This window comes from Elephas maximus, chromosome 5 (genome assembly GCF_024166365.1).
Source record: "Elephas maximus indicus isolate mEleMax1 chromosome 5, mEleMax1 primary haplotype, whole genome shotgun sequence".
Lineage (NCBI taxonomy): Eukaryota > Metazoa > Chordata > Mammalia > Proboscidea > Elephantidae > Elephas > Elephas maximus.
In genome coordinates this window covers 119,592,434-119,614,194 of record NC_064823.1, presented here as the reverse complement: position 1 = coordinate 119,614,194, position 21,761 = coordinate 119,592,434, and the positions used below count along the sequence as shown (strand labels likewise).

The 21,761-nt window shown below is 38.2% G+C and overlaps 1 protein-coding gene across 8 annotated transcripts in view; it reads right to left on the bottom strand.

Moving 5' to 3' along the window:
• Window positions 1-21,761, bottom strand: part of APBB2 (amyloid beta precursor protein binding family B member 2) — a 443,058-nt gene that overhangs the window by 229,267 nt on the left and 192,030 nt on the right. The gene's annotated exons all lie outside the window — the stretch shown is intronic.

Genomic DNA, 21,761 nt, shown 5'->3' with positions numbered 1-21,761 from the left:
AATTTGAATTTCTACTTAAGCACATTTCCCATAAGCATTTATCAAGAACTTTTTTTATGACAGGTTTAGTATCTATCTGTCTGTGTGTCTGTCTCAAGTTACTACACACAATTCAAGGCCATTTTACCACATAAATATTAAAACCTTGTGTTTATAAAAAAATGAGTATAAACACAGGAAAGAAAAAGGGCTAATTTTCTTTATGTAGAAAGAGCTTCTAGAAATCATTAAGAAAAACATGAACATGTATTTAGGAAAATAAGCAAAGCACAGGAACAAGTACCAAAAGAAACACAAATGTCTGATAAACACATAAAGAACTAATCTCACTCAAAACTAAAGAAAATGTAAATTCATTTCACAAGGACTTACTGGTTTTCCCATATCAGACTGCGAAAACGAACAGTCTTGATAACACATAGTCTAAGGCAAGGAAACTGGAAACGGAAATTTTCAAACCTTGATGATGGAAATAAAAACTGGCAATTCTATTTGGAGTAGCATTTAGAAATATCTAAGCTGGGTTCTGGGTAAGCAAATTTAAATGCTCCACAGCTTAGCAATTCTACTAAGAATATATTTTTTCGATAAACTCGTATGGACACTATTGTTCTAAAAGCAAAAGACCAGTAACAACCTAACTGTTCCCGGGAGGACAGCTGGTTCATTACATGATGCCTTCATACAATGGAGTTTTGTACTCCATAGGAAGAATGAAACAGATCCACGGGAGCTGATAGGAAAAGGGCTTTTAAGACATATCACTGAGATGTTAAAAAAGCAGAGCATGATGTGATCTAGTTTGAGTACGATTTTTAAAAGCATATAAATACATGTGCATACACAAACATACACAAGCACACGTTCACATAGAAAATTTCTAAAAGGAATCAAAAGGAACTAGAAACAGTGATAAACTTCCAGTTTATGGAATTAGATACATAATAAGGAAAATTTCTTCATTTATTATTAACAGACCTTGTTTTCAATGAATTACTATCAGGAATATTATTCAGAATGATAAACTATTAAAATCAAATGCAGATATTTCACGATTCTGGTTAATCTAGTACAAAAACAGGAAAAACCTATCAAGTCAGGATAACGGTTTACCCTGGGAGGGGGGAAGAGGAGAGGGTCTGGGATGCTGGTAATGGTAAATAATGTTTCTGGATCTGGATGTGAAAATTCATCAAGCTGTACCCTTATTTGCACATTTCTATATGTGTAATACACGTTCCATAAAAAGTTAACAGAAAAAGGTAAATGTTATACATTTTCTAAAACACTATCAAATTGAGAAACTTTATATTTATCAGACTCTGAGTTCTAATTTAACCTTTCCAAACCGGTAACTTTCAATGGGGAGGACTTCCAACTTTATGATTCAGGTGATGACCTGACAACCTGGTCTACTGGCCCACAATACATTTTTAACTATGATTTCACATACTGCAGGTAAGGCTCATTACTCTGATATAATTAAAAGGGTGAGTTTATTTTAAACTGTCCTGAAACAGCAAGAAGTGCTTCCTCAATGCATCTTTGCCTTCATCCTATGCCTTTCTCAGTTCCTTACCAGTTTTGCACAGTTCTGTCAATTACTCAAATCCTTCACTGCCGTCAAGTCCTATTTTCTTAGGCACACCAACCCAGTGGTCTTCAACCCTGTCAGCCCCAACAACCCCTTTATATAGCAAATACTTTATAATAACCCCTTTATAATCTTGAATGTCCTGAGTGGTGCAAATGCTTTGTGCTTGACTATTAACCTAAAGGTTGGTGGTTTGAATTCACCCAGTGTTACCACTGGAGAAAAGCCTGGTGATCTGCTTCCGTAAAGATTACAGCCAAGAAAACCCTATGGAGTAGTTCTACTCTGTAACACATTGGGTTGCCATGAGTCAGAATTGACTCAATGGCAACAGGTTTCTTTTTTGGGTTTTCTTTTGTGTGTGTGTGTGTGGGTTTTACAATCTTGAAGTGAAGTTCCAAGATAACATAATCTATCTACACACATAAATTCCAGAATAGGAAAAATAAAAGGAGGGATACTTTTCAATAAATGCAGATTCTTGGGTGTGACTACACTACAGTCATAAAGAACAGTCATCAGGTGCTTGTGTCTATGTGTAGAGTCACTGTAAGTGCAATAGCTGTAAGTGCAGACTGACCAAGACGTCAGGAGCCCTGGTGGTGCAGTGGTTAAAGTGCTCCGCTAACCAAGAAGTTGACAGTTCAAACCCACCAGTCGCCCCACGGAAGAAAGATGTGGCAATCTGCTTCCATAAAGCTTACAGCCTTGGAAACCCTATGGGGCAGTTCTACTCTGTCCTATGGGGTTGCTATGAGTTGGAATCAACTTGATGGCAGTGGGTTTGATTTGGTTTTGACTAAGGTGTGTGTTGTATCGTCCACTCAGATATAATGTACATTGCTGTTGACAGCATCATTTTCAAAATGCTAAACACTCTAAAAATTCCAGATAGGTATTCAACACAATAATCTCTCAATTTAAAATGAGCTTCTACTTCTGGAGTATAGATGCATACTAAAACCATGAAAAAATATGTTTAGGCTCAGACAAGTATGTTGTTCACCTACATGAGTATCTGGTAGGGCATCTGAAAGCTTTGCAGAGTAAGACAATTCTTTGTTGTACAGGGTTGTCCTAGGCACTGTAAGACATTATCACATCCCTAGCCTCCACCCACAAAATGCAATGAGTGGGCCCCCTTCCACACTTCCTAGGGGGTTCTCCAGCTACCTCCAAGCCCTTAACTTTGAGAACTACAAACTCAACCCAGAGTTATCTCTTCCACCCCTTAATTCATTTGACATACATGTCCTGTAGATCTTGATCCACTACTTAATGCCTGTAAGCCTGTCCTATTCAACTATAAATTATGGTTACCATCTACCTGGCAGTTACAAGAATCAAATGTGATATCATAGGTAGCTCACTTGCTTAGATTAGCAGTTGACACATACTAAACATTCCATCAATGCTAACTGCTACTGTTGTTATTATTATTATTATCTCTTACACATATGACCTGTTTTCTCAACTAGGCTGTCAGCTTTCCAAAGAAAAGTGTCTTGGTCTTTGTACACCCATCATAAGTATCAACAAACATCGACTGCCCACATCTTTCCTCTCCCTATCCTGTCCTATTCTCTTATGAAAATGTTCACAAATGGTAGGTTGAGCCCAAAGACAGTCACATAGGAAGGGAGTGAGGGAGAGAGAAATGAAGGCAGGGAGGGAATTGAACTAAGAACTGTAATTATAATGGAAACTTTATTTCTGCCATTACTGAAATTGACATTGTAACCTGCTAAGCACAGGAAAGGATGTCGAAAAAACATGTCAGCTTGCACTTGCTCTGGAAGATCTACAGGGCTGTATTAGTTGAAAAATACTTTTAAAGTAGACACTACATTCCAGTGTCACACCCATCTACAAGTACACCCTGATTAAATCTTATTGTTCTAAACATTTGTCCCTGAAGAACTTAATCTCTATTTCCAGACCTATAAAACAAGAACTTTGCATCCGATGACCAGAGTTCCTTCCAGTACCAACAGTATATAACATTTATTGAGCACTTACTATCTGAAAGGCATTGTGCTAAGTGGGTACTTTATAAGGATTATCTCATTTATCACTTTCAACAACCCTATAAAACAGGTGCCATTACTACATCAATTTTACAGATGCAGAAATCGAAGCACAGAGAATTAGGTAGCCTGTTGAAGGTCACAAAGGAGGCAAGTGACAAAAGTGGTATCAGGACCCACATCTTTTTACCTCCAAAAAAGCATGCTCATAACCACTACACTATGTTTCTCAAGACTCTCAGGCCACTCAAATTGTCTGAATTAATTAATTCTACAAGACATTTTAGCTATATTATCAAGATTCTTTGAAGTTTGTGTCCAGTGTAAATACAACCAAAGGGGCTCTCAACTGCTGGCAAGCAAAAGCTGAGTCCTTTCTTTCCTTATAGTTCAAAAAAATAAAACCAAATATAAATATGTGAAATTTTAACTCATTTTGGGGGTGGATTCTATAGTCAGAAAATAAGGCAAAACTCAACAACATTCAAAATTACCTTTAAAAATCCTTCGAATTGCCTATTTGGTACAATAAACACAGTTTCAGTTAAATGGCTAAAGTGTGTATAATTTTGAAGACTATTTGATAAAAACCTATATGCAAAATACTTTTCCAGTATTTCTCATTTCCGAAGAGAGGGAAGGTTAATATACTAAATTGGCATATCATATTGAACTCTATTGGAATAAACTTGAAGTTTTTTCTTTCTTTTTTTATCTCTGGGTATTATTAGCCACCCACATGTCTGGTGCTGCGTACCTACTGTTGAGAATCACTCTTCTGAGAGATCTTACATTTACCACTTATATTATTTAAAGGATACCAAAACCAAAAACCCAGTCCTGTCAAGTCGATTCCGACTCATAGTAACCCTATAGGACAGAGCAGAGCTACCCGATAGAGTTTCCAAGGAGTGCCCAGAGGATTCAAACTGCCGACCCTTTGGTTAGCAGCCGTAGCACTTAACCACTACACCACCAGGGTTTCCATTTAAAGGATACAGACAAGAAGAAGAAAAAAAAAAATAGCAGCAATAAAGGCGCAAGGAGTAATCCTATCTCTAATTTCTATATTTTAAGCAAAACACTTGATAACTTTAATTTGGGATTGTAGCTCTTTATCTTACTCTATTCAGTGTTCTCAAAGTCAGATTTCAAAACCAATTCCAAGAACACTATCAAACAAAGAAAAATATGCACAGACAGGGAAAAGCCTATTTCCTGAGCCATATCCTGGGGAGAAACACCAGGGACTGAAAAAGAAATATTTTCAAGGCAAAATATTAAATGTAGAGTTTCCATTTAAGAGTTCTCTTTATAACTCTTACCAAGAAATTTTTTTAAATGAAGCGAAAACTTTGTTATCTTCCACAAATGTACTCGATTCCCATTTCTCATATTTCAAAGGCATTACATATGCAGTTTAGAAATAAGAGCACGAGCTAATGCTTCTAAGAAGTGTCAATTCAAAATATGCTTCGGGACAGCTTGGGGGGACTGACTGCATTAATGGCGCCTCTCTGTATCTTCACCCTCTGCTCTGTAAATCCATCCCTTCCTTCTGTCTCTGGGCCGAGCTCTGCTAAGTGATTTGATCAATGGGATATTAGCAAATGGTATGACACAGAAGCCTGAAGAAACATGTCCATTTCCAGCCTACTGGAAACAGAGGACTCCCACTGTTACCACGAGGTCCCTAGGTGGTACAAAAGGTTTACCTCTGACTGCTAAGCAACTGAAAACTACACAGTGGTATGGCAGAAGAAAGACCTGCCGATCTGTTTTCATGAAGATTACAGCCAAGAAAGCCCTAAGGAACAGTTCTGCTCTGTAAAACATGGAGTCGCCATGAGTCGGAATGAACTCAACAGCAATGAGTTTCAGTTTTTGTTTTGGTCATTGCCATGAGAACATGCCCAGGCTGGCCAGTCGGAAAATTTAAACTTGGGTAGAAGAGCTGAATCCTCATGGTCAAGGCCATTTTAGACCAGCCTAGACCAATAGACCATCAAACATATGGAAGAGCCCTGACAAGATCAGCAGAGGTACCAACAACACCCACAGCTGACTGTGGATACATGAATGAGCCCAGCAGAGACTGGGAGAATCACTCACCACCCAACAGATACTAATCGCTATTGTTTGACCTACTGAATTTTGGGGTGGTACATTTTGCAGCATTATTGTGGCAAGAGATAAATGATACAATGATTATACTCACAACAGCCAATATGATGACGTAGAAAAGCAAATGTGATTAAGTTCAATTTGTTTCAGGGGCTATCTGTTGCTAAGTGAGAATCCTCCTACGGGGACACCAGCCCTTTCTTTGAGCTCTAAGCTCTCACTAGGTTACACACAGCTGTCTTGATCAATATAGGCCATACTTTTAGCCTCTACTTTAGTCTCTACTGCTAACTGTTCATTCACAATACATAACCTACATTCTGCATGTTAGAACACCTATGACCAAACAAATATTAAGAGTTTATCATAATGACATAAGAATATTTATTTCTATTAGGAGAAAAAAAAATAGGAGGCAGGGCCAAGATGGTGGAATAGTCACATGCTTCCGGTGAGCCCTCTTACAACAAAGACCAGAAAAAACTAGTGTAACTATTACATTTATGACAAGCTAGAAGCTCTGAAAATCAAAGCCAAAGTTAGAAAACAGACTGAGAGGCAGGCGGAAGGAGAGGCGGTTCAGAAGCAGAGAGGACGTGCCAGACCTGAATGGCCAGGAACCCTCATGCTGCGGTGGGCTGCTGGTAGCAATCAGCTGCAGTTTGCTCTGAGAGAAACAGCATATGCACACCTCTGGAACCAGAGAACAATGGCACCCTCAGCAAAAGCTAAGTATTAGTGTATATATTACCACATCCCTAGCCCCGAAGAAGGCTTCAGTGGCTGTCAATTTCCCTGGGCTGGAGAAACATCATGTTGCCCGCCCTGAGCCATTCCCCTGGCCGTGGAGAAGGAATAAACTCGCAATTGGGGAAAAGATAATCTGCCAGCTCCACTAACCTGGGGAGCTCAGGACAGAAGCAGCTCCTGTCCAGGCATAACTGGTCCATGGATTTTGAATACCTTCCCCCCTGCATAGACTTGTGTGGGCCCATTTCAGGAGAATAGGCCCTTGTTGGCAGACTGCAACTGTTTCAGCTGTGCAGTGGAGAGGTGGCTGTTTGATATTTGATACTGCTTTGCCTAAATAACAGGGTCCTCACCTACCCACATCAGGGGCCTAAGGACTGGTGGCTCCACTCAGGTCACCCATCCAACCACGACAGGGGTCCAAGGATAATTGGAACCTCTCAGGCCTTACACTCAAAAGCACTGGGTGCCCAAGGTCCGTATGTAGAACCCACCCACCAGTATGCTCTAGGGAACAGGGATGGGATTTCCTCACAGACACTAGAGGGACAGTTATCAGCCCCCTGCCTTGTTCAGAGTGACCCCCTGCTGCAACCAGATATCGGTACCTACACCAATCACCCCTGCCCCTCTAAGACTATAGGAGAGAGCCTGTACCACATAGATGATGACCAACTACCTGGACACCTGAGATGAATCCATACAAGAAAAGTGAATTGGCTCCTGGGATCATATACCTAGTAACAGCTCTAGTCATTTGGTGACAGGACGTTAGAACATCAAAAGCAAAAATAACCAAGCTGGCTCACTCCAGCAACCTATTTGGACATATCAAAAAAACACAAAGCAAGAACCTAGTATACAGTAAGCAAACATAAAATAAACTAATAAAGTAACTAAGACATGTCACGGAGAAAATGGTCAATATCAAATCACATAAAGAAGCAGACCATGATCAATTCAACAAGCTCTCAAAACTAAGAATCAAGGGATCTTCTGGATGAGGGTGCTTTCCTGGAATTACTGGATGCAGGATACAAAAGATTAATCTACAGAACTCTTCAAGACATCAGGAACAAGATCAGGATGATCAGGTAATACACAGACCAAGAAAAGGAACACACAGATAAGGTAGCTGAAGAAATTAAAAAGGTTACTCAAGAGCAAAATGAAAAATTTAATAAGCTGTAAGAATCCATAGAGACAGCAATCAGAAATTCAGATTAACAATAAAATTACAGAATTAGACAACTCAATAGAAAGAGGAGCAGAATTGAGCAAGTGGAAGGCAGAATTGCTAAACTTAAAGATAATGCACTTGGCACCAAAACAAGTGAAGAAAAATCAAATAAGAGAATTTTTTAAAAAAATGAAGAAACCCTAAGAATCATGTGGGACACTATCAAGAGAAATAACCTATGAGTGATGGAAATACCAGAACAGGGAGGGACTACAGAAAATACAGAGAAAATTGTTGAAGATTTGTTGGCAGAAAACTTCCCTGATATCATGAAAAAACAGAAGATATCTATCCAAGATGCTCATTGAACTACACATAAGATAGATCTTAAAAGAAAGTCACCAAGACATATTACAATCAAACTTGCCAAAACCAAAGATAAAGAGTGAATTTTAAGGGCAGCAAGGGGTAAGTGAAAAGTCACATAAAAAGGAGTATCAAAAAGAATAAGCTTGGACTACTCAGCAGAAACCATGAATTTAAGAAGGCAGTGGGATGACTTATATAAAGCATTGAAGGAAAAAAATTGCCAGCCAAGAATCATATATCCAGCAAAACTGTCTCTCAAATATCAGGGTGAAATTAGGACATTTCCATATAAATAAAAGTTCAGAGAATTTCTAAAAAACCAAACTAAACCCACAAGAAATACTAAAGGCACTTCTCTGGTTAGAAAATCAGTAATATCAGATATCAACCCAAGACTAGAACACAGGACACAGCAATCAGAAGTCAACCCAGGTGCCAAAATCGCAAATATAAATCAAGACTAAAAAGCTCAAAACAGGGAAGGAGTGATGTCATTATGTAAAGGAAGACAACATTAAAGCAATAAAGAGGACTAAGAAATGTAGTCATATCTTTCATATGGAGAGGAAGACAAGGCGATATGAAGAAATAAAAGTTAGGTTTAAACTTAGAAAAATAGGAGTAAATATTTAAGGTAACCACAAAGGAAACTAACAATCCTACTCATCAAAATAAAATATAACAAAAAAATAGAAACTCAACAGAAACAAAAACAACTAGAACAAATAAGAAGAAAAGACACTATATAAAGATAAGCTACTCAGCACAAAAAATTAAGGGAGAAAAAGAAACTCTCAACAACACACAAAAAAAGACATCAATATGACAGCATACCTATCAATAATTATGCTGAATGTAAATGCACTAAATGCACCAATAAAGAGACAGAGTGGCAGAATGGATTAAAAAATACGATCTGTCTCTATACTGCCTACAAGAGACATACCTTAGACTTAGAGACACAGACAAATTAAAACTCAAAGGATGGAAAAAAATACACCAAGTAAACAACAATCAAAAAAGAGCACGAGTGGCAATACTAATTTCTGTAGACTTTAAAGTTAAATCCACCACCAAAGAGAAGGAAGGACACTATATAATAATTAAAGGGACAATGTACCAGGAGGATATAACCATATTAAATACTTATGCACCCAATGACAGACAAACTCTAATGGCATTGAAAAGTGACATAGACAATGCCACGATTATATTAGGAGACTTCAACACACCATTTACGGTGAAGGACAGAACATCCAGAAAGAAGCTTAACAAAGACACAGAAGATCTAAATGCCGCAATCAACCAAATTGACTTCATAGACATATATAGAAAACTCCACCAAACAGCAGTCAAGTATATTTTCTTCTCCAATGTACAAGGAACATTCTCTAGAACAGACCACATATTACGTTATAAAGCAAGCCTTAGTAGAATCCAAAACATCAAAATATTACACAGCATTTTCTCTGACCATAAGGCCATAAAAGTAGAAATCAATAACAAAAAAATCAGGGAAAAAAATTAAAAACTTGGAACAAAACCCTGCTTGAAAACGACTGGGTTATAGAAGACACCAAGGACGGAATCAAGAAATTCACAGAATCCAATAAAGGAAATCCTGGTGGCGTAATAGTTAAGTACTATGGCTGCTAACCAAAGGGTTGGCAGTTCGAATCCGCCAGGCACTCCTTGGAAACTCTATGGGGCAGTTCTACTCTGTCCTATAAGGTCACTATGAGTCAGAAATCGACTCGACAGCACTGGGTTAATGAGAATGAAAACACTTCCTATCAGAGCCTTTGAGACATGGTGAAAGCAGTGCTCAGAGGTCAATTTATATCAATAAATACACACATCCAAAAAGAAGAAAGGGCCAAAATCAAAGAATTATCCCTACAACTTGAACAAATAGAAAGAGAGCAACAAAAGAAACCCTCAGGCACCAGAAGAAAACAAATAATACAAATTAAAGCAGAATTAAATGAAATAGAGAACAGGAAAACAACTGAAAGAGTTTACAAGACCAAAAGCTGTTCTTTGAAAAAATTAACAAAATTGATAAACCACTGGCCAAATTCACAAAAGAAAAACAGGAGAGGAAGCAAATAACCTGAATAAGAAATGAGACGGGTGATACGACAACACACCCAACTGAAATTAAAAGAATCACCTCAGATTACTATGAAAAACTGTACTCTAACAAATTTGAAAACCTAGAAGAAATGGATAAATTCCGAGAAACACACTACCTACCTAAATAAAACAAACAGAGGTAGAACAAGTAAATAAACCCGTAAGAAAAGAAGAGATTGAAAAGGTAATTTAACAAGTTTCATTGGATTCAGTTGAATCTCTATACCTTTTTCAGGAGTAGAGACATTTAATATCTTAATAATATTGATTTTTTTAATGTATAAATACAGTGATTTTCTCCATTTGTAGGTGCACCTTTAACTACTCTAAGTAATACTTTGATGTTTTCAATATAGAGGTTCATGCATATTTTAATAAAATTATCCTTGATAGTGTTTTTATATTACGGTGAAATGTATCTTCTAGTTTTGTTTTCCTTTTTTAATTTCTAGTAAATGGTAATAAAACGATTTTGAATGTTGGAAAAAAAAGAAAAGGTAATTTAAAAAACTCCCAACAAAAAAAAAGCCCTGGCCCAGATGGTTTCACTACAGAGTTCTACCAAACTTTCAGAGAAGAGGTTGCACCACTACTACTAAAGGTATTTCAGAGCACAGAAAAGGACAGAATACTCCCAAACTCACTCTATGAAGCCATCATATCCCTGAAACCAAAACCAGGTAAAGACATCACAAAAAAAGAAAATTACCGACCTATACCCCTCTTGAACTTAGATGCAAAAATCCTCAACAAAATTCCAGCCAACAGAATTCAACAACATATCAAAAAAAATAATTCACCATGATAAAGTGGGATTCATACCAGTTATGTAGGGATGGTTCAACATTAGAAAAATAATTAATGTAATCCATCATATAAATAAAAGACAAGAACCACATGATCTTATCAATTGATGCAGAAAAGGCATTTGACAAACTTCAATACCCGTTCATGATAAAAACCTTCAGCAAAATAGGAACAGAAGGAAAATTCCTCAACATAATAAAGGGCATCTATACAAAGCCAACGGCCAACATCATCCTAAATGGAGAGAGTCTAAAAGCATTCCCTTTGAGATCAGGAACCAGACAAGGATGCCCTTTATCACCACTCTTATTCAACATTGTGCTGGAGGTCCTAGCCAGAACAATTAGGCTAGATAAAGAAATAAAGGGCATCCAGATTGGTAAGGAAGAAGTAAAAGTATCTCTGTTTGCAGATGACATGATCTTATACACAGAAAACTAAAAAATCCTCCAGAAAACTACTGAAACGAATAGAGGAGTTCAGCAGTGGATCAGGATACAAGATAAACATACAAAAATCCGTTGGATTCCTCTACACCAACAAAAAGGACATTGAAGAGGAAATCACCAAATCAATACCATTTACAGTAGCTCCCAAGAAGATAAAATACTCAGGAATAAATCTTGCCAGAGCTGTAAAAGACCTATACAAAGAAAACTACAAGCACTACTGCAAGAAATAAAAAGAGACCGCCGAAAGTGGAAAAACATATCTTGCTCATAGATAGGAAGACTTAACATTGAAAAATGTCTATTCTACAAAAGCCATCTATAGATACAATGCAATTCCCCTCCAATTTCCAACGATATTTTTTAACAAGATGGAGAAACAAATGACCAACTTCACATGAAAGGGAAAGAGGCCGCAGGTAAATAAAGCATTACTGAAAAAGAAAAACAAAGTGGGAGGCCTCACTCGACCTGATTTTAGAACCTACTATACCGCCACAGTAGTCAAAACAGCCTGGTACTGGTACAACAACAGACACACAGACCAATGAAACAGAATTGAGAATCCAGACATAAATCCATCCACATATAAGCAGCTGATACTTGACAAAGGCCCAAAGTCACTTAAGTGGGGAAAAGACAGTCTTTTTAACAAACAGTGCTGACATAACTGGATATTAATCTGCAAAAAAAAATGAAACAAGACCCGTACCTCACACCATGAACAAAAACGAACTCAAAATGGATCAAAGACCTAAATATAAAATCTAAAACGGTAAAGATCATGGAAGAAAAAATTAGGGACAATGCTAGGAGGCCTAATACATGACATAAACAGTATAGAAAACATCACTAACAATGCAGAAGAGAAATTAGATAACTGGGAACTCCTAAAGATCAAACACATATGCTCATCCAAAGACTTCACCAAAAGAGTAAAAAGATTACCTACAGACAGGGAAAAAGTTTTTAGCTATGGCATTTCTGATCAACATCTGATCTCTAAAATCTATATGATTCTGCAAAAACTCAACTACAAAAAGTCAAATAACCCAATTAAAAAATGGGCGAAGGATATGAACAGACACTTCACTAAAGAAGACATTCAGGTAGCTAACAGATACATGAGGAAATGCTCATGATCATTAGCCATTAGAGAAATGCAAATCGAAACTACAATGACATTTCCTCTCACTGCAACAAGGCTGCGTTTATCCAAAAAACACAAAACAGTAAATGTGGGAGAGGTTTTGGAGAGACTGGAACACTTACACACTGCTGGTGGGAATGTCAAATGGTACAACCACTCTGGAAATCGATCTGGCGCTTCCTTAAAAAGCTACAAATAGAAGTACCATATGATCCAGGAATCCCACTCCTTGGAATATATCCTAGAGATATAAGAGCCTTTACACAAACAGATATATGCACACCCATGTTCACTGCAGCACTGCTTACAATAGCAAAAAGATGTAAGCGACGAAGGTGCCCATCAACAGATGAATGGATAAATAAATTATGGTATATTCACACAATGGAATACTACGCATCAGTAAAGAACAATGATGAATCCGTGAAACATTTCATAACACGGAGGAATCTGGAAGGCATTATGCTCAGTGAAATTAGTCAGGACAAATATTGTATGAGACCACTATCATAAGAATATGAAAAATAGTTTAAACTGAGAAGAAAATATTCTCTGATGGTTACAAGAGCGGGGAGGGAGGGAGAGGGGTATTCACTACTTAGATAGTTCTTAAGAACTATTTTAGGTGAAGGGAAAGACAACACACAATACAGGAGAGGTCAGCACAATTGGACTGAACCAAAAGCAAAGAAGTTTCCTGAATAAACTGAACATTTCAAAGGCCAGTGTAGCAGAGGCAGGGGTTTGGGGACCATGGTTTCAGGGGACATCTAAATCAGCTGGCATAAACATCTATTCAGAAAACATTCTGCATCCCACTTTGGAGAGTGGCGTCTCGGGTCTTAAATGATAGCAAGTGGCCATCTAAGGTGCATCAATTGGTCACAACCCACCTGGATCAAAGGAGAATGAAGAACACCAAAGACACAAGGTAATTATGAGCCCAAGATACAGAAAGGGCCACATAAACCAGAGACTACATCAGCCTGAGACCAGAAGAACTAGATGGTGCCCGGCTACAATGGATGACTGCCCTGACAGGGAACACAAGAGAATCCCTGAGGGAGCAGGAGAGCAATGGGATACAGACCTCAAATTCTCATAAAAAGATCAGACTTAATAGTCTGACTGAGACTAGAAGGACTTGGATGTCATAGTCCCCAGACCTGTTAGCTGAAGATAGGAACCATTCCCAAGGCCAACTCTTCAGACAGGGATTAGACGGCAGTATGGGATAGAAAACAATACTGGTGAAGAGTGAGGTTCTTGGATCAAGTAGACACATGAGACTATGTGGGCAGCTCCTGTCTGGAGAAGAGATGAGAGGGCAGAGGGGGTCAGAAGCTGTCTGAATGGACACAAAAATAGAAAGTGAGGGAAGGAGTGTGCTGTCTCATTAGAGGGAGAGCAACTAGGGGTACATAGCAAGCTGTATGTAAGTTTTTGTATGGAGACTGACTTGGTTTGTAAACTCTCACTTAAAGTACAATAAAAAGAAAAAAATCAGAAACAAGTTAAATTTCCATCAATAGAAAGCTGATTAAATAAATATGACATCCATACAACAAAATAGTTTGCACTGCTTAAAAGAGTATTTCTATATTTTATTATATAAACACCACTATTAAATGTTATTGAATAAAAAAAAAAAACTAGCTATCTAAAAATAAACAAACTATCCTGAATTTATAGCAAGAATTTCTTTGCATTTCTTTATGATTTTATTACTCAAGTGTGCATCCCTAGTCAGTAGAGTTTAGTCTTGTTCATTATTTTAAGCTTGATAGGTCTCCTATGTTTCTTTTAATCTATTCCCCCCCTCTTTCCTTTTCTTTTCCTTATAATTTACCAAAGAATCCAAGCCATTTTAGCTTCAGAGTTTCCAGTCTGGAATTTGTTAACTGGATACTCATGGTACAGTTCAACACCTTTCTCCACCCATTGGATTTCCTACAAATTGACAGCTGGATTCAGAGGCTAAAACAGACAGTAGTTCAATCCATTTGGTGGTAATGTGATCCTTCATCAGGAAGCATATGATGCCTGGTTTTCATTAATTTGTTTTCTAATGTTAGCTGTCATCGTTGCTCAGTAACAAAAAAAAAAATCCATTAAACCAATATTGTTGTTGCTGTTGTTGTTAAGTGCTGTTAAGTTGGCTCCAACTCATAGTGACCCTATATACAACGAAACAAAACACTGTCCAGTCCTGTGCCCTCCTCACAATGGTTCTTATTTTTAGCCCATTGTTGCAGCCACTGCGTCAGTCCATTTCACTGAGGGTCTTCCCCCTTTTGGCTGACCCTCTACATTACCAGGCATGATGTCTCTCTCCAGCTCTTGGTCCCTCCTGATGACATGGCCAAAGTAAGCAATACAAAGTCTTGCCATCCTCGCTTCTAAGGAGCATTCTGGCTCTACTTCCTCCAAGACAGATGTTATGGATTGAACTGTGTCCCTCCAAAATATGCACTGTAAATTGTAACCTCTATGCCTGTGCTTATAATTCCATTTGGGAATGGGCTGTCTTTGGGACATGGGCAGGATTAGTATTGAGTGCGTCTTGAGTCAATCTCTTTAGAGATATAAAAGAGATTAAACAAGCAGGCAGGCAGATCAAAGAGGAGGTAAGACAGATGTCAAGACTCGCAGATATCCCCAAAGATCGAGGAAGCAAAAGTTGAAGAGACAAGGACCTTCCTCCAGAGGCCACAGATAGAGAAAGCCTTCCCTTAGAGCTAGTGCTCTAAATTTGGACTTCAAGCCTCCTAAACTGTGAGAAGATAAATTTCTGTTTGTTAAAGTCACCTACTTGTGGTATTACTGTTATAGCAGCACTAGATACCTAAGACAACAGATTTGTTCATTCTTCTAGCAGTCAATAGTACATTCAACATTCTTCGCCAACACTATAATTCAAATGTATCAATTCTTCTTTGGTCTTCCTTTTTCATTGTCCAACTTTAACATGCATATGAGGCGACTGAAAACACCATGGCTTGGGTCAGGTACACCTTAGTCATCAAAGTGACATCTTTGTTTTTTAACACTTTAAATCAATGAAGGTTGCAAAATGGTAGCATTCTAATTCTTCCAATTTTCATCAATAAGGTAAAAAAGGTTTTAGGAGATATTTGGTTACCTATACAGTTCATATAGGAAAGCAAAATAAATGGTTGATTCTTTTCTAACCAGTCTTAAGATAAATTGGTTTTCCATCTTCAGAGGATGACTAGGTTTTTTGTTTGTTTGTTTTTCGTATCATTATCTCCTCATGGGTTTAAACATATTTGAAGTTCTTATTTTTGAAGCTCAAATTGCCCTGTTTTGGTTAGTGGGAGCCTCTTTGAGTTGGCTCCTGAGTCCTTTACATGGCCCTAATAATCTTTGGTAGCTTCCTTGCTATCTGGTATTTTGAGATGTCCCAAGCTCAATTTATACATTTCCAGTTATTTTTGTTGTTTGAAGCTCATGCCAAGTAGATTCCTTAGGAAGAGCTCATAGGAACAGTATTTCCTTCCCTGACTTCTTCCATGTAGATAACAGTTTGTGCCCTTTATACCTGAAGGTCAATTTTGCTAGATATAAAAGCCTTGGCTCACATTTCTTTCCTTTGAGTACCTTAAATGTTATTCCATTTTCTTTTGGCGTAAAGAGTTTCTGTCAAAAAGTCTGGAACAACGTAATTTTACTGTTGCCATTTTTTTTTTCTTTTTGTCTACACGCCCAAAGAATATTTTCATTTTATTTAAAATCGCTACGAGTAGGAATTGACTCGATGACAACAAGTTTGGTTTTTTTGGTTTATGTCTTGGTGTTGGTTATTCTGTACCGCCATTATAAAATAAACAATTTGCTCTTTCAAAATGTAGTTTCAATTTTTTTTCTTCCAGGAAAGTTTTCTTGAAATACATTATTTGTACTGTTCCCTTGCTTTGGTTTTCTTCTTCTATTATCTGTACGTTGGATCTTCTCTCCCTATCTTCAATATTCCACTTTTTCCTAAATTTTATTTCTCCCAAATTTCATTTCTTTCTTCATTTCCTTTTAATTTATACATTCTTCATCCACTTCATACCATATTTCTCTTAGGGAAATATTTGTGGTATTTATTTTGTATGTCTTCTAATTTAGATTTCTAAAATGATTTTTTTATTATTAATTCTTCTGTTCTGCTATCTTGTCTCTGAGTTTTTCTAATTCTGAATTACATTGCTCTTTCATGCCTTAAATAGTTTTTTAAAGAATCTTTTTCACCTTGTTTTGAAATAATACGATTTTAATCTGTTTATTGAACATGTCTTTTTGGCATGCTTTCATTGTCTTTAGGAATATTTCTCTGTTCCTTATTTTTTTAACAGTAAGTTTGTCTAGATTTAACCTTGCTAGTTTTCTGTACTGTTATCAAACACACACATGCACACATACATGCATATATAAACTGAAAACCAAACCTGTTGCCATCAAGTTAATTTCAACTCATAGTGACCCTATAGGACAGAGCAGAATTGTTCCACAGGGTTTCCAAGGAGCAGCTGGTGGATTTGAACTGCTGACCTTTTGGCTAGCAGTCAAAGTCTTAACCACGTAGCCACAAGGACTCCACATACATATACATATATATATGAATGTTATACATTATACATGGGTTACTTACATAATATCTTTCTCACCCAATTGGTAAGCTCCATGAAGGCAGGGACTATACCTACTTTATTCATTAATATATTCCTAGTGCCTAATACATGGTGGAGCCCCGGTGGCACAGTGGTGAAAAGTTATGGTTGCTTATCAAAAGGTTGGCAGTTCAAATCCACCAACCGCTCCTTGGAAATCCTACAGGACAGTTCTACTTTGTCTTACAGGGTCACTATGAGTTGGAATTGACTTGACGACAATGAGTTTCAGTTAACACATGGCAGATATTTAATAAATAGTTGCTACAGAAAAAAAAAATTTTTTTTTTTTTTTTTTACAGGTATGAAGGAGCTCTGGTGATCCAGTACTTAAGTGTTATAGCTGCTAACCAAAAGGTAGGCAGTTTGAATCCACTAGCTGCTCTTTGGAAGCCCTATGGGGCAGGTCTACTTTGTCCTATAGAGTCAGTATGAGTTGGAATCTGCTTGATGGCAATTTTTTTTTAAGACGAATGAATATAAAAGTTCATCAAAATATTAACAGTGACAATCTCTAGGTGTGGTGGCAGGATTTAGAAAAATATCCTTTTGCTTCACATGATGCTGATCTGTTTTTTTTTTTTAATGAGCATGAACCACTTTTATATTCAGAACAAAATGCCATTTTCAGTTTAAAAAAATCAAAGTTTGTACAGGAAGCTAGACAGATATATGCATATGCCATGTATCTTTAAGAAAATAAATAAAAGGGAGAAGTAGCCTTTCCCTTGGTCCCCCATCACATATGTCTTTTATTAATAAATGAAGGCTTTGGGGTAAAGGAAGATGATATGGCTGAGTTTTACTAAGGAAGACTAGATTTGGAGTTTATGAAAAGGAAGACTGTAGCCACCCATCTGCTTTCCATGCTATATTTGACAGATTTTACTCTGTAGCTCAAAAAACATGTTAATAGGACTTCTCATGGTGATAGAAAAGGATTAAAAAAGCAGAGAACCCTTTTGTGACAGTTTGGCACTATATGGAAAATGGTTCACTCACTGTGCCTGCAATTCATGGAACAGAGATAATATCTTCTTTTCATAAAATCTACACTTACTGACATCGCAAATATACGATCAAGAAATACTGATGGCAGTGACTCAAAAGCACCAAACAGAATGATCCCAAACAAGAATGAGATGAACCCCTAATTTGTTTAACTAGGCCTTCATATAGCTATTAGAGAAAACATACAAGATGAATTGCCTCATAAAGCAGATGGTCTTCTCCAGTTCCTTTTTTTTTTTTTCTAAATAAGATAATTAAAGGAAATGAAAGAGCAAGAATCTTGCTAAATTGGCCAAGGAAAATGATTTAATCTAAAGTAGAATTCATGAGTTTCTGAAGAAAGGATTTCAAATTTTCCCATAACGCTGACATGGGTCATTTGATAATGCCTTCATCAGAAAGGAAGCCATTCCAAGGGCAATTGCCTCCCAGACAGCATGGAACACCCCGGAAGGCTCTATTAACAGAGGTGGGAAGGAAGGCCAAGGGGTAACATGGCCTTGTTGAAAGAGCACTGGAGTGGGGAGCCCAGAACACATGGCATTTCACTTCTTGATTTGTGGTTCTGAGGAACCTAGTTCAGTTCTGTCACCTGTTAATTTTTTCTTACAAAAAATCCATTATTCGTTCCTCCATCCTACCTTGGTAGTGAGAACAAATGGAATAATGAGAAAATCTCTGTATAACACAGCCCAGAGCTGCAAAATTGTTGGTTTATAGTGGAATTTTGTTTAAATAGCTTCATTGCTAGATATAGAAGTCCCATCGTGTGGTATTGTTGTGAATTAAAAATTGGGGGGTAACGGGGATAAAGGTCAAGGCATTTTGAACCCAATAGAAGAAAAGAAACTATGTCCATTTCTGTTTTCTTCCAAGCTCTAAGACATCTTTTGAGGGAAAGAAGAGGCAGTTACAAGTATACCTCAAAGGTAACTTAGAATCCATGCCAGATTCTTGACTGAGACAGTAATAGGGGTCAGGAGTCTTTTATAGTTCCGGCCAGGATTCACCCAGGAAAGGCTGTGTCCCAAAATGTTACCACTTTTGCCTTTCCTACAGGTTGGTTTTCAACCAAAGCCAAGGAATAGGGCCCTGGGTAACTTTAAGTAGCTAACTGTACTCATTTCCTAGGGCTGCTGTAACAAGGTACCATAAACTGGGTGGTTTAAAACAACAGAAATGTAATCTCTCACTGTGCTGGAGGCTAGTTTGAAATCAAAATGTCCACAGTGCTACACGCCCCCACAATGCCCTAGGGAAGAATCCTTCTTTGTCTTTTCTAGCTTCTGGTGGTTGCTGGCAATCCTTGGCATTCCTTGGCTTGTAGCAGCGTAACTCCAATCTCTGCCTCCATCTTCACATGGCCTTCTACCTTGTGTTTGTCTTTTCTTCTCCCACATCGCAACAGCAACACAAGTTTTCCTTCTAGCCTGCCTCCTGGTTGTCTCAGGATCTCTTCTATTCTCTCCTCATTCCCCAAATCTTCTTCTCTCCTTTTGACTCTTCCTGACACTTCTAACATCACTTCTCCAGTCTCTCTCCATGAAAACCAAACCCAACCTAGATTTTAAAAATCATAGTTAAATCCCATGTCAACACATTATGTATATGAATCAATTCTGCTTTCACAGTATATGGGCTTGGGAGACATTTGGCAGTTTGCTTCATTATATAATTTCTAGTACTTACATCACACTATTTACCAGGCACTGTTTTACATGGTCTATAGTGTCACTACGAGTTGGAATCGACTCAATGGTAATGGTTTGTTTTTTCTGGTTTTACATATTAACCATTTCAATCCTCATGATAACCCTGTGAGCAGGGAACTCTTATTATCTCCTTTTTATAGATGAGGTAACAGAGGCAGAGAGATATAAAATAACCTCCCAAGGCCACACATCCAGCATCTAGTAAGGGATGAAGCTATTTCCTTTTAAACCTCTCTGAACTTCAGTTTTCTTATTGCCAATATAAAAACAATAATATTTACCTCACATGGTTACTGTGCAGAAATGGAATAAACATGCATGAGGCAAATTTAACACAACACATAGTCCCTTTCCTTAGAAGTTCTGAACTCACAGAATCCAGAAATGTTTAACAGGGTGAAAATGAGGCAACAAGAGAAGTGCTTCCTATTCTCTCAGACAGATTGTCTCATTCATGTGTCACAACATCCCTTTAAAGTGAATATTGTTGTCGTCGTTGCTGTTAGCTGCTGTGGAGTCAATTACAATTACTGGCAACCCCACGTATGCAGAGTAGAACTGCTCCACAGGGTTTTCATGGCTATCACGTTTTGGAAGTAGATTGCCAGGCCTGTCTTCCGAGGTGCCTCTGGGTGAGTTCAAACTGCCAACCTTTGGGCTAGTAGTGAAGTTGTGCAACCGTTTACACCATCAGGGACTCCTAAAGTAAATATTACCATCCCCATTTTATAGACGAGAGATCTGGGAACTTGTGCAAGAACATTCTGCTGATAACTGAACCAGGATGAGAATCCACATACGCATATTGTTTTTCCAGTGAGAGTGTTTTTAAGGGGCTTGAGGCCAAGGACAGCCATGCCTTATACTTCTCTTCATCTTCCCACGGAGCTGTGTCTAGAACATTGCTCTGTACAGAATCCACGTGCGTTCAGTCAATCAATGCATACGGGATTTGCCAAGTCAATGCTACCTTTCCTTCAGAAATCAAGATTGAAAGCCATAATTGAGGACAAAAATAGGTGCAGTCACATTTACGGACCCTGCTCAATTAGAAATTCATCTGATGGGGGGGTAAGGAGGAGGAGGAAGAGGAAGAAGTAGAAAAGAAGAGGAAAAAGAGGGTGAAGAGGCTAAACGAGAGGTAAGGAGGGGAAGCGGCGAAGGAAAAAGGGAGGAGGAGAGAGGGGAAGGCAGGGAGAAGAACATGTCTTGGGCTACAGAAATGATAAAGCATAAACCCAATTGCAATCTCTCTGGTCTTTCATCCACTTCAGAACTTTCCCCCCAAAGGTATCCGCTAATTGGAACAACCTGATGTCCCTTCTGGGCCCATTAGCTAGGGCCTGCATTTAAGGCCTCAGGGAAGACCCGCTGGCTAGGATCACATTTCTCAGAAAGGTAGCAGGCGGGAAGAGAACTCACTCAGCCCTGAATAGCCTCTACTTCAGGAACAGGGCGTTTCTCCCTATACAGGATGCACATTCTCAAGAAACACCAAGGCTGGTCCTCTATCTCTAGGCACAATGGGTTTTCCTGGGCAAATCTCAGGGCAGGCAGGAAAAAGGAAATCAAGACTCACCGCCAGAGAGGCTAAAACAAAGGTGGATCCTAAAATGCAAACCACACCCATCATTTTTCTACCTCCTGCTCTCACACCCACACATTCTGAGGGCTGGGAAGAGGATACACTGGATTTTAAATGCCTTGGTCACAAACTCTGTGAGCACCTACAATGGGCCCAATACCATGCTATGACAGATGAGCTGTGAAGAGTCC